The following is a 15,428-nucleotide window of genomic DNA, read 5'->3' on the forward strand; positions in this document are numbered from 1 at the left end:
CCAGTGCTACCAGCGCTACTAGATCTACTGCTACCAGTGCTACCAGTGCTACTGCTGCTACCAGTGCTACCAGTGCTACTGCTACTACTGCTGCTACCAGTGCTGCTGCTACCAGTGCTACCAGTGCTACTACTGCTACCAATGCTACTGCTGCTACCAGTGCTACTGCTGCTACCAGCGCTACTGCTGCTACCAGTGCTACCAGTGCTACTGCTGCTACCAGCGCTACCAGTGCTACTACTGCTACCAATGCTACTACTGCTACCAGTGCTACTGCTGCTACCAGTGCTACTGCTGCTACCAGTGCTACTGCTGCTACCAGTGCTACTGCTGCTACCAGTGCTACTGTTGCTACCAGTGCTACTACTGCTACCAATGCTACTACTACCAGTGCTACTGCTGCTACCAGTGCTACTGCTGCTACCAGTGCTACTAGTGCTACTGCTGCTACCAGTGCTACTGCTGCTACCAATGCTACTACTGCTACCAGTGCTACTGCTGCTACCAGTGCTACTGCTGCTACCAGTGCTACTACTGCTACCAATGCTACTACTGCTACCAGTGCTACTACTGCTACCAGTGCTACTGCTGCTACCAGTGCTACTAGTGCTACTGCTGCTACCAGCGCTACCAGTGCTACTGCCAGTTACCTACTACTATAATTACGTACCAGCTACTATGACGTCATTAGAAAGGTATATAGATGATGTAATCTAGGATTGGTTACATGGAGAAACAACCAAGCGTTCAGTCTCAGTATAATTTATACGTGAATGCAGTCTACCCTCAATAAACATCCGCGTCTCGCCTAAATATTGTGTCCGCGAAATGCCCGAAAAATACCTCCCTCTTATGTTTTTGAGTTTCTTCAGTATACTATGCATCTCCCTGAAGCTTTCTTAGTATACTGAAGTAGTGTGTATCAAATAGAGTACAAAAAAACAACTGTAAAGGCTTCCAGCCTACGTACATTGAATTTTAACGGGAACTATACCTCTTAATGTACTCCTGACAATAATTATTATCATGCTACTTGTTATAATTATCTCCACACTGCGCCCTCGGGGAATACATACAACTGCCCTCGGTAGTACAAATCCAATACACACATTAGACTGGCGGCGACAGCCTCTCGCGTGTGTAGCGCGAGAGACTGGCAAACTGCCTATCAGTCACTTGTCTCAGCTGCAACGAGCATTGCAGCCTATCAGATAGCTCAACGTCATATTAGCCCTGTAATTCTAACCGCACTTACACTTCAGGGGATTCAGTGCATTCCATAGTAGCTGAATCTCATAGCAAAATTTAACCACATTATCTATAATGATATTCATGTTTAGTAGTGTCATACGATCTATTACACTTCCGCTGAGACGAGTGACTGATAGGCAGTTTGCCAGTCGCTCGCGCTACGCGCTCGGGCGGCTGTCACCGCCAGTCTATACACACATATCCATGGTACAACTATTACAATAATTATGTCATAGACATCATTCTGTGGGAAAAACAACGCTCCATTAACCAAGAATTTAAAGTGTATACACTATAGCTTGTTGCATATGCCCTATAATCGTGTCAACACATTTAATTTTCATATCGTAAGTGTATATATATCGTGTTGCCTGCATGTAATTTGGAGGGTCTATATAGTGTATGGTTGCATGGTCCCATTCATGAAGTCGTGTATATAATTGCCAGAGTGTCCTGTAATATACAATTTAGTGGTTTCCACATAATTATGACTGCTGCGTAATGTAATAATTAATGCATTTGCATAATTATACTGGGTGTGGTACTATAATTCTTTAATCCTACAAAATTATTACTAGTGAATAATTATTAATAATGGCTACACATAAATTTACCTTTTCAGCCAATTCAAAAGATTTGATTATAATTATACTATATCAACTCAACCGATGAGCATAACTATCCAGTTTCTATATATATATGGCTACCAACATTCAATACTCAAAATATTATATAACAATCATTAACGTTATCGTTAACATAAATGTTGAGTGATCACAAAAAGAATATTAGTTTTAGCAGAGGATAAAGGTGTAATTTGTTGTTAATAACAATTATGGAATGGCAGGAAAATGGCATAAATAAAAGAATATTGACATTGACACGTACATTCGTTGCATTGTGTTATCACACGTTTAGTCAAACACTTATTCTACTGATACTACTGCTGAGCTGAAGACAACGGATGGAGCACCTCACCACCTGCATGCATGAATACAGCAAACAATGTATTATAATTCTGTACACTCCATACAGTCATGCAATGGCAAATTTAGCGCACATGTTGTATAGTTAGAGACATTAGTACTGATTGACTTCAAGTGCTAACCTCGGTTGTTGACATGAATAAATAGATGTATAAAACCAGTTACACCATAAATAAAGAAGCTACATTTAATAGAGACCGGTAAAGGATCACTTCTGCTGCAAATGTGTAGCTCTACCTCGAATAAAGGTCGCGTGTAGAGCAAGTTCTACTAAGCTTCTTAGCTTTTGCTTGCTTTTATACGACAACGAGGCTTTAACATCGAAATCTGCCACCATTTAAACTAAGGACTTGTTGTGTGGAGGCTATCCATGCTGTAAACGCAGTGTATGGCAGCCAGGTGACAAGCTCAGCTGTTATAAACAAACCAACGAACTACTATACCCGCTGGCCGCGGCACGGCTTCGGGTAATATTTATACATGTATACCGTATAGCGCGTTGTTTTCAAGGGTCCTCTACAAACATTGTTAACAGCGGACGCATGCAACGTGCATTGACATAACGTATAGAGCGAAATTTAGGTAATTCCATAAAGGTTAAGTGCCATGAAAATTTCGCACCATACGATATAGGTAGAATACAGAATACAAGCTAGTACAGTATTAGAGTACAGAATCCCATAAACATACTTACTAAACGAGCGTTTATACATGCAATGGCTCAATTCAATGGTGGAGCTCTTCTTGACCTACTGCTAGTATTAGTTATTGCTTGCATGGCACGGGTACAATAATTAGCCTTCGGGATAATTATACTTGCATTGCGTTTTACATTGCTTATTTTACCTGCATTACACCACCAACACGAGACCCCATGCAGACGATACTTGCAGTGCATTGTATCATCATAATTATAGACATGCGTGTAATATAAGTCATACAGTCCCTCCGTACTATTTTTTTTATTACACGGGTACGTAGTTGAGGCATAAGGGGTGATATAAAACACATACATGTATAGCATGAGAATCCTTGTGTTATTGAAATATGCAGGCAGCTTGCCCTCGGGGCCGGCCTGTGCCTGCATGTATATTTCATACAACACTCGTTTAATATCAGGCTTAGCTAGTAATTTCTAGGGGACAAAATATTCGTGGTTTTTGTGGTTGGAGCTCTGACCACGAATATTTACCCACGAATGAAGCGACCTTGCCTACCTTTACCTGCAGTGCAAGCAGTAACCATGAAAATATTATCCACGAAACGACAAAAACTACGAATGTATTGCCCCCCCCCCCAAAAAATTACCGGCTATATGGTATATCAATGCACTTGGTTATTATTTTATTCTTGTGTAAGCTGTACGTTGTTCTTATGTAAACTGGAATGCTTGCATTGTGGTAGTATAGACACGTGTTTACCACACAACGAAAACAGAACTCTTACATATGTACAACTGAGCTACAATTCGTACCACTTGGGAGAATTTTACACTGAAGGTTAAAGGGATTCACCCCTTAAATACATTGGTGCTAGGTGTAAATGGGGTAAGTAATGAGCTTTTTCTTTTCCACTCTTTCTAACGAGTACCACACATGCACACCTTGTATTTCTTCTGCTTTTATTCTCTCAACCAAACCAAGCTCCCCTATCTCCGTCAAGCACTCGCACCATCTCCTCCCAAGAGTGACTGCAATGGATGTTCATAAAATAATACTCAATCAGTTCGTGTTGTCGGAGATATTCATTTTCATTGTGCAATCATTGTGCAATCTGTATATGTGTTTTGCCAATCAAAATTTCTTAAGACTCACAAGTAATGTTTTCAATATTTCACTTGTACACACAATCATAAACAAACTTTTAATTTATATATGATGTCCACTATTGCGTGGAAGTATACTAACCACACACCTAGTGTCTTCTCTGTGTGCAGCTCTCCAGTGTTGGTGACAGGGCGTCGTGGTGGAAGGGCTGGAGAGGGGAGATGGTTGAGACTAGTTTCATGCACTACACATAATTATCGGTCACGTACATGCTATATAATAACAGATTGTCCTTTTAACAAAACACAGTCTTAACAATGTGGAGGTCAAATCTCACCCCTTAAGGGAACATTTAAATGCGGTGGATACATGGACACCCAAAACAGTAATTGTCAAGTAATTGTAGCACGAGAGATGACAAACTTGATAGCTTTAAGATTCATTTTCCGTTTAGTCAGCAGGTGGGATTCAGGGAATGAGTAATGTGATAAAGACGGTCTAACACTTCCAAAGAATAAGTAGGTAGGTATAGGAATTAGGTCAGAAGGTATCTTCAGAGTGGATAACAGTGACGTACCTGGTGGGTCGTTCAGGTTGACTGGTTTCAGTTTGTTCTTGTCCACCACGACATAGACGACCTTGGTGGAGTCCATCACCTTCACAGCTACTGCTGGTTGGCTTGGTCTCTACCGGAATGTACTGCCCTTGTGTTTTGGCAACTATAGGACAAGGCATAACACATGTGCAAGTTATTATGCCTCGGTGTGCATGCGCAAGCGAGGCCCGGTATACGGTAGTGTGTTTGTGTGTGTGTCTGTCTGTACTGTGTACGTGTGTGTGTGTGTAGACTGCTACAGCTGCACAAGGATCAATGAAGTGTAAGTAAGAGTTTCTATAGGCTTCCAGTCATGGATTTTAATTCGTGGATTTGCAAAAGTTAATAATGCTTCGTTCTTGAGTTATGCCTAGTTTTGCTTACTTGGAATGCCATTGCAGCCTTTTCAGAAGAGCACGTAGCCAAACTTGTTTACCGATTATTGCTACTCTACTTAGTAGTTTTGCTCTGCACTAGAACTCTAGCTATTGCTAGCTGCAAGATATTAAGAGTGAGAAGAGAGCTGCAAGGCTCTGCTGACTTGCTAGTTGGGCGTGGCTCGACCGTCCCCTGACGGGAGGTCGGGTTGCAAGCCTATCTGGGATTTGTTCTATCAAATTGCAGCATTTTTCACGTGCTTGGTTACAGTTCAACAGAACAAATCCCAGATAAGCTTGCAACCCGACCTCCCGTCAGGCCACGGTCGAGCCACGCCCAACTACTGACTTGCAGCCATTAATTTTAGACTTGAACTTTTGGCATCGATCATTTTTAACAACAATCATCGTCGATCATTACCCACTCGTCGAGTTTCTGGATTTTGCATGCAGTAAAATTAAAAATGTTCATCATGATAATTATAATCAATATTATGTGTATAAAAGCTAGCTTAGTAGCTTTATGTTATGTAGCTTTGGCACCTCCACCGAGGCATCAGCACCTGCGGTGCGATATCAGCAGAGCTCTCATGATGAAATGGAAAGTAGCCCAACTAGTTACGAAAACTACCAGCAAAGTTTTTGGTGCTACACTACATGTACACACACGAAGCCGTCAACTGTCTCCACTTGGGGAATTAACTGACACGTATATGTACATGCTGACACACTGTACACGTGTAGAAACAAACTAAGCACTATCCCCAAAATTTACTCTCCCACATAAATACAATAGTCAGTGTATGTATACACAGTACACGTATATATACTATACTTGACACCTTTGCCAAAATATCTACACGAAACACTATATTAACTGGTTATATACGTAGATCATCCAAGGGCTTCTACATGTATACTGTCCCAATTAAGTTTGCAAACTAGTATACCTGGTGGTGGGACGACTGGTACGAGTTTGTCCTTGTCTACCTCAGAGTAGATGACCTTGGACGAGTCTTTCATGACCACCTTGTCAGAAGGTTTGTGTTCTACCAGCATGTACTGGTGCTGCGTGGGTGTTAGGGTTGGTGAGACAGGTAAACTCAAAGAGTTGTGTGTATAAACCTGGCACTGGTGCTGGTGGGGTGTTAATATCTAAAATCAATTAGCCAAAAATCAAATTCTTGCCGTTTTGATTATTTAATGGCCAGTGTAAAGGCTTCTGTTTATTGTACATGTACATACTTCCTGTCTACTATAATTACGCTGACACACAATGCTTTTAACATACAATTGTACATGAATCAACAGTACAGTACAGTATAGGATATTGTGACACAGACTTAGTATTATCATAGATGTAGGAGAGAGGGATTGGAAACGGAAGTGGGCCTTGGAAAACATTCGCGCCTCGCTTTCTTGTCTTCTTTTCTTGCCTCAAAAGTAAGGAGAATATGCAGAGCTAGTGGTATTGGATACTTGTTTCACAGTAGATATAAAATCATCAGAGGATGCTTAGTTCCCTGAAATTGTGAATGTATTTGTGACTGTCAGAGGCTTCTCTTTTGCTGCCAACTTAAATGAAAAAGAAAACCATCAAGAAGTCCACTAGTTTGAGGCAATAACCATGATCATTCACATGACAAGATACATAATACACCATGTAAGTTATGTTTTCACTTTTGATGAATCAATTGTACGAAGTTTCTACTAGGCTGGTGAGCATACATTTCAATTTCCAATTCGATCATTAAATAATAGTTAGACACTGTTTAGGAGGTGTCTAACTATGGAGTTTAAGGAAGTTAAACGGAGTTAATGGGGCGGAGCGTAGCCTCCACGCCACACACACCTCCTAGCAAACATTATCTCGTGCTGGGCCTTATCACTCCGGCGCAGGCCTCGTGGTGAGATTGGCTGAGCAATATAAAATTTGGACTGCTGTCTTCGCTGTTTCCCTCCCACCCATTTTCCCCTTTTTTTTTTCTTTTTTATTGTAGTTACTTCTAATTTTCTCCGGTATGTTCATACCGTGATGGGGCACCGTAGGAGGGGGCTCGTAACCTAGCTACTCACCTAATTTATTCCCTCGTCCTGGGATTAATGATATTCATTGACCCAAAATTAACAGCAGGGAATTTGCAGCTAATCATATTCATAGACAGCCTCCTCCTACGCTGCTCCACCCCTCCAACTCCCCATAAGGCTGATGGGTAGTTGAGGGTATTATACCGCTGATTGACGCTTCGGAGCGTAGCCAACATTAACATTTAGATTTTTTTTTTTTAGCCTTTATGGCGAAACGAGTAGGTAAGGTAAGTACAAACGGGTAGACAGATATAAATCGAAATCTAAGTAAGGTAAAGATATGAAGAACAAACTAGCATATAGTACTAGATACTAGTGCGCATGCGCAAACTCACTATTCATGTCCTCAAGGCCTTCCAGATGCCATGACTACTTAGTTAGTATAGTATGGAAGAAGCTACGAACGTGTCTACTAACCTTCGAGAGTTCTTTAATACTGAAATTTACAACTTCCTTGAAGAAACTCCACCCAAACTTAGGCCTACTTCCTCCACTACCAGCCCCTCCCACTCCATGGAAGCTGAAGTTGACAAGCTTGTTGTGCAATGCAAGAGGGAGAATCTGGAACAAGAGCCCACTGCTAAGAGATTGAAGCTGCAAAAAAGAACTTTTGCCCCCAGAAAAACAAATGAAGAGATAGAGAAGGCTAAACTTGGTGCCATCCCGCAGAAAACTTTGCAGGTAAGGTTGCATGCATTGGTATATAGATATAATTATTATTATGCTTGAGATAATTATTATATGCTATTCTTTTATGCTCAAGTTAGCCAATATTAATTATTCTCATAATTGTTATAAAGGTGCCTACATAATTCTCACAAAAAAAAATTGTGCCTAAAACTCTAAATTATGCCAGCATAATCTACCAACTCCTATACTTGTAGGACACTGCATATTGCGTACGAGTGTGGAATGAGTGGTGCCAACATCGACTGAATGAGTGCAACGAGCAAATACCACCACTTTCTGAGCTACAACCCATGGAGCTAGCTTCCTACATGCGTTGTTTTGTGTTCGAAATAAGGAAAAAAAACGGAAAAGAATTTCCTCCTAATACGCTATACCACCTTGTTTGTGGAATTCAGAGGCACATGAGATTTTGTGTAAAATCTAGCATTGACATCTTCAACGACGAAGTTTTTTTCCGACTTTAGAGCGTGTCTGGATGCTGAAATGAAGAGGCTACAGCAAGAGGGACTCGGATTTGCATCAAGAAAGGCCGAACCACTAACTGAAGAGGAAGAAGAGTTGCTTTGGACGAAAGGTCTTCTAGGAAAACACTCGCCACAAACGTTACTCGACACCATCATTTTCATGAATGGTGTGTACTTTGCACTCAGAAGTGGAAAGGAGCATAGGCAACTACGGGCAAACCCATATGCCAGATTGCTATACACGAGAGGCCTGGACAGCGGTCTCTCTTAGAATACAGAGAAGACGTCTCAAAAAATCATTCTGGTGGTCTTAAGGGACGAAAAACAAAGCCGAAAATTGTTCAGCACCATGCGAACACTGCCTCCCCAGAGAGATGTTTTGTTGCACTTTTTAAGCTCTACGAAAGTCTCTGTCCACCAGATCGACCTAACAATGCTTTATACTTGAAACCGCTGTTACATCCTACGTCTTCATGCTGGTTCTCCATTCAGCCTCTTGGCCACAATAAACTGGAGGGTACAGTTTCTTGGCTTTGTACAGAAGCAGGAATCCCAGGTTTTCGGACCAACCATTCACTTCGTGCCACAGCAGCAACCAGGTTGTACAATGCTGGAGTGGAAGAGCAACAAGTGATGGAAATAACAGGACATCGCAGCACAGAGGGTGTACGCAATTACAAACGCACATCTAGCGCCCAAAAGCAGCATCTATCTGACATTCTTAACTGCCACGAAACATCCAACGCTCCAACTAACATTACATCTCAGTCTCTCAACATGTCCTATTCTGCAGTTCAAGTTCCTACATTTAACTTTCAATCTTGCACAGTTAACTTTTACAACACTCCCAAGTAGATTATACCAACTTCCAGCAAGTAGAAACTATTATTTTAGCTAGCTTTATTATAATAATGTATGCTTATTAATAATAATTTATTATCTCATGTGAAATCTTGTAATTTATGTAAAACTTGTAGGTATACTAAGTAAGTTGGCAGGTATACTAAGTCCCATAGTATACCTGCTCTGAGGCACTTTTCCCATGTACTTCCCATGTAGATCTTATCTACTAGTGTCTAAGTATAATTACATACACTTGCATGGAGACAGCAAAACACTCCACAGCACTGCCAGTTGCTTTTTAAGTGTAAAACGAGTGGGATCAAACCGAACAACATTAACAAAAACTTACATGATAAAAATGATTATTATAGCTATAAGTTTAGCACTCTAATCAGACAGTCTTAGATGGAGAGAAGCTGGTGAGGTATACAAGGGTGTATATATAGCCGGAACAGCCGATAACATTTACGAGGGTGGTGACGTGTAGGGGTGTAGAGAGGAGGGGTATTCTTTTGTCTTCTTTTCTTCAGCGTACTCAGTAAGTTTCGGCTTGCGAGGTATTGCTATAAAATATAGATGAAACAGCATTTGTAGTAGATAAATAATTATCTCGGGCCCCTTCACCACAATCTACTACCGGGCCAATAACAATTATGAGGTAAAAATAGGTGACTACACATTCATGCACACAAAAGTTATACATCCACCTAATCCAAAACTAATGCTCTTGGGGTGATCACCAATCATAAGGGAATGTATGCCTAAAATTTAAATTTCTGTAACGCTTAGCGTATTCCCAAAAAAGGGATCTTTAGTGGTGCTCTTTAATTCAACTTTTTTCTAGCACTAAATTCTACCAGCTGATGTATGACTAATTTTCTTTGGCTTGGGGTGATACCACATGATTTACCAACAAGCATACTGAAGTATACGACCTAAACATTAATCATTTCAGAGAAAAAGGGATAAATGTGTACAATACAAGATTAAACTTACCTAAATTCAATGAAGAAGATAGTTGCAACGGTAAATAGAGCTTGAACAGTGGTTATTCACTATCTATATAAAGCACAGTTGCACTGGATACTGGAGAACTTGACAGAATACTAGTGACAACTCAGAAAATCCTAGATTTGCAATAATCTCAGTTACCCGCGAAGTTCCTGGGGAATAGATTAGCCATCATTAGGCGAGGCGCGGATGTTTAATCGAGGTCATACGTGAGGTACATTGAAATCTACTTCCGTTTCCAATCCCTCTCTCCTACATCTATGGTATTATGTACTTTCCCACTTACACATACATGTGTAAGTGAAAAGTACATAATAATAATAATAAATAAACAATGTCATTGTATTCAAGCACAGAGGTTTCTGACATGTATGTATAGCTTCCTTCACTGGAATCACTGGACAACTACCAGACTTGCTGATACGTGTGACCATACCCACAAAAAGGAGATTACAAAACAGCTGTTAATTTACGTATCACACATGAAAATATCACAGACAGCATTACTTGGTCTACACACTACGTATGTATTATAGCCCTCACTTGTGCAGCAATCTTTACCTCTTGTCCACCGTCACCTCCATCCTCTGTAGGCTCGTCTTTTGCTTGTGAAGTGCTAGTGGTCTCCTCTGTAAGCATCGCATCGTTGTCCAAACCATTATCTCCTTTTATCATCGGAGGGGGAAGGGGTGGAGGGTTCTCACTAGTGGTGAATGTACGTTTACCTGCCTTAGCTAATTGTACAGTTTCATACTCAGGACTTTGCATGTTTTGTTTACATACAACATCATAACCTGCTGGAGGTGTATCGGCCGTGTCAGCTGTGTTGTATTCTAGAGACATGTGCTCATGGCGGGCGACATCGTAGAATGCTACTTGAGATGTGATTGAGGCACACACGTCCTGTAGACAATACACAGTAGTAACATCTTTATTATACTCATTGACCCCCAACATGGAAAACCATATACAGTGTAGATAGAAAAAAATGGTATTAATCAGTACAATGTTTTGCGAGTGAGTGAAATGAGTGTGCATGAAGCAACGGAGCTCTCTATACGAAACGTGTACTGGTGCTGCGTGGGAGTGGGTGGGTTGTTTAATAATAATATTATTATTGTTTTTATTTCATTTAATGGCCAGTGAATTTACGACAGTTGCATGTATGCAACTGTCTTATTTTTAGCTACATGTACTTCCTGTCTACTATACATGTAATTACGCTGACACACAATGCCTAAATTTAACGTATGTGTCACAATTAACATTGTGACACAGACTAGTATAATATGTATAATTGTCAGTACGGTTTCCGACATGTATGTATAGCTTCCTTCAATGGAATCACTGTACAACAGCCAGCTAGACACTTGCTGATCAGGCCACATATTAATTTCTACTAGTATAGAGAGAGCTCTAGCTGTTGCTTCATGCACGTACAATGCTACTAGTATGATTGTATTATTACATGTATATGCAGGTCATAACCTGGTGGAGGTGTATCGTCCGTGTCAGCTGTGTTGATTTCTGGAGACATGTTCTCAGGGCGGGCGATATCATAGAGTGCTATAGCTTCTTCTCGAGATGTTATTGAGACAACCACGTTCTGTAGACAAAACAGATTGGAAACATAATTACATTACATACTCATTAATACCTCAAGCAAAGCCCCCAAGGATTCTATTACATGTATAGTTGGAATAACAACCTTTGAGAACATGCAACAGATTTTTAGGTTTGAAAACACACATAATAAGTTACTATAATTAATATATATGTACCATAAAAAGGCTTGACTTTAAATCCTATTGTACATGCACTGTACCTGTACACACGTACATGTCGAATTATACATGAATAGCTGTCATTAGGGGGATATGGAAACATGATCCAGGATGTGCTGAAACCATAACTATAAAGAGTGTACCTACATGTAGGAACACAAATATGCTTCCTAATAGGGTAAACAAGGAAGTACTTGTACGTGTGTACTTGTACAGAATAATACACTGGGAAAGTTATTCTTACGTATGGGGTTATCAAAACACGTACACATTGTCGGTGCAATATCAGCAGTGCAATATCAGCACAAAAACAAGAGAGTTTATTGCAACACAAAGTGTAATACACACCAAATGAATCCACCTTCAGAGTTACTGTGCACAAATTAAGAGAATTATTATAACGTTATGAAATTGTAAACAGAAGATTTTTGCTAAACGGATATTGTTGTGAAAACAGCCCTAATCACTTCAGTTTAATCTGACCGTGGACCCACATCAGTAATGTATACTACATGTACAGGTAGTGGAACCTCCGAATAACGTTAAGATGGGCGTGGCCTGTCCATATAGGCTATTGTCAGCCTTCCCTCCGTTCAGACGATTGTCATCCACACTGTTGCAGGCTGGTGAGTCTTTAGCAGGCTAAGGGAGAATGCTATCGCACGGCCAGAAACCTTCACAATCGCACTTCTATCTACTTTCTTCAATCCACTTCCGTTCATTGTGACGTCATTGTTTTACTGAGCATTATACGATGATGGATTATGTGGCGCATGCGCAAACAGTTGGTACCAGGCCCATTTTTTCAGCCTAGAATCAAGGCTACATTCAGTCATGTCACGACAGTCTATTTACATTTGACACCTTAGTGAAAGTACATGTAGACTCTATCAGAAAGAAATAGCTGCTGTAACCAAATGTACGGCTCTGTCTCTAGCTAGCTAGCTATATAGCTCTGTGTATGGTGTTCTTTGTCTGTATATGTTATTTAGAATATTTTTCGTTCAGTTTAATGGGTAACATTATGGGCAAATTATCCAATAACTTTGTGCAGTAGGCCTCCTTTTTGAGGCCTTGTGAAGGAGGCTAGACTGAACGGTGAACTGCAGCAGACTGAATCTAAAGTATACACACATGACAAGAGTAGAATACACTTAGGTAAGTATCTAATAGTCGCAGCAGTTTTCTTGCTAAGAAATGTGACTTAAATAAGCTGAGGAGCATCATGCATGATCAACAATTTCATCTTGTTTCAGGTCCACACTGCAACTGCAGACCTGTCTACGGTTCTCTTTCAAGCAGCAACACACAACTGGGCTACAAATTACTTGATATGGCATGATATCCTTAAAGGAACTCAGACGGATGTGGAGCAGCAGGTATAGGGGATGCCATTCTTGTAAATCTATATAGAACTAAAACCACACCCTTCGTCCGTTATAGGAGGCACTAAATGTATCTTTTGTGCAAGTCGACTTGTCCGTTGTCCAGAGTTTAGAGGTGTCCGTTATTTGGGGTTGTATGTACACTAGTTAGCAGTTGGTACAAGGCATGCTGTCCGCTATAATTAGAGAGTCCGTTATAAGAGGTTCCACCGTACATAATTATTTGTACGGCCTAATTGGATTGCTTGTTAGCATGAATGAGTTTACATGATGTATAGCACACATGACCATCACATTCCCACATATGCTACGAGTATACCTTTCAATAATGATCGTACCTGGACACCTTGTTGCCTTGCTTCCATTTATTCACCAGACACAAAACAATAAGAATGACGAGTACCATCACAGTGATGGCCACAACCAAAGCACCAACAATAATACCTAAACAGGGAGAGAAAGAGATGTTATGAGCTGAAATAAGCTTATTATCTAAAAAAGTAATGGTGTATTTTCATAAGGTTAATGGCAAAGATCAGGCTTTCATCTACATGTAGTGGGGGGCAGGTGTGAACCTCTCCCCCCCCTCCCAAATGTTGTAGAATAATGAAACCTTAACTCAACTACATGTAACTAGTAATGCCTTGATGAAACTAACTAGTACTCTGTTCGAGATGCTGGTGGGTTGAAACAAGACTAGATAATTCTGGGCAGAATCAGAGCAGGTCATGCACTTCAACCTCTCCATTTGTTAACTTGGTTGCACTAATGCCTTCACTACTGGGTATGGACTGGTAGTATTTACGGTAACGATAATCCCCATAATTATAGCAGAGCAATAACACACAGAGCACGTACCTTCATCAGTCGAGTTTACTTATCAGTCGAGTTTACTGTCATCTTGTCAGTGGGGAGGGAGAAACTGAGTGAGCCATCAAACAGAGGAGGGTCCGTGATTGAACGGTCGATGGAGGGAGTCAATACGTCAGAGTCCACGCGATACTGAGTGAATATTGTGCAACTTGGTATCTGGAGAAGGTTAGTATGCATGTGTATGCATGTGTAAATCTCACCAACTATAAAAGAACTCACAGTGGCTTTAAACCCTATTGACTTATTCCGCCCACTTTCACGAATATGATGAATGGTCGTCTCTTTATAGCAGAGTTTTTCGAGCAGCTAAGTAAACGCTATCTAATTGAAACACGGATGAGATCAAAAGGATGCTTAACCGCACCTGGAAAACTGCAGTAAATCGTGACATCATCTACTTCTGTTTCCAATCCCTCTAATTATTAAATCTATGGTATCACGATATCTATGACGTCGTCCACGGCATCATGGCAGTTTATAGCAATCACGTTGGATTGTATCACGTATTTTTCATAGGTTTGGCCTGCCACAGAGGAGGTTGGACACGCATCATCCACCGTCAGGTTCTACCGATTAGACACCATTAGGCACCTCGATGTTCCACTGTTCTGCAGGCTGTACAGAGACACTGCAAGTAGCCAGAAGTGGCCTAGAAGCACTCCCACCGCCCTCTCACCTTCCCTACACTGCTAAAAGATTCCAAGATATGATCTAGACATAGTATTTAGATTTTTGGACACTTTTCACAATTTTTGTCTATAATAATTATAACAGGATTATGATCTACAGGAGCAGAGGAGGTCAGAGCACCATTAATCTGTTTCTCTTTAGCGTTCTCTAGCTCTTAATGCACGTATCAATGCAAAGCCCCACTACCCCCTCCCGGACAAGGGGGGGCTTTGTGGGAGCTTTGTTAGTAAAACCTAGCCCTGGGGGTGGGAACTTTGTAAAGTCAGTATATCATAGCTGCATGTTTGTCTGTATACATGTACTTATTCGTCTAAAGTATTGCAATTATCAGCTGCCATGCCCGGGGTATTTGCCAGAGGTTTGTCAAATAAATTTGCCCAGGGGAGAGTCCTTTGCAACTCATAATTGACAAAGCCCCTCCCTCCCCTTGTCCCGTGAGGGGGGTAGTGGGGCTTTGTATTTATAGGTGCATAATAGGTGACTTGCACCATAGATAGATTGAAGAGTTAGAGGGATAGGAAACGGAATGGTGCACGTGATGATTTTACATTGAATCTGCAGTGAAGCCTCGCAAACTATTTGCGTTACGCCCTATGAACGAGGCTATTAAGCAACATTTTGCCGG

At 40.9% G+C, this 15,428-nt stretch overlaps 1 protein-coding gene and 1 pseudogene; one reads left to right on the top strand and one right to left on the bottom strand.

Moving 5' to 3' along the window:
* The window catches only part of LOC135339659 (uncharacterized), a 120,737-nt gene that overhangs the window by 54,139 nt on the left and 51,170 nt on the right, over positions 1-15,428 (bottom strand).
* Positions 7,611-9,300, top strand: LOC135339834 (uncharacterized; annotated as a pseudogene).

Source organism: Halichondria panicea, chromosome 1 (assembly GCF_963675165.1).
Source record: "Halichondria panicea chromosome 1, odHalPani1.1, whole genome shotgun sequence".
NCBI classification, from domain to species: Eukaryota; Metazoa; Porifera; class Demospongiae; order Suberitida; family Halichondriidae; genus Halichondria; species Halichondria panicea.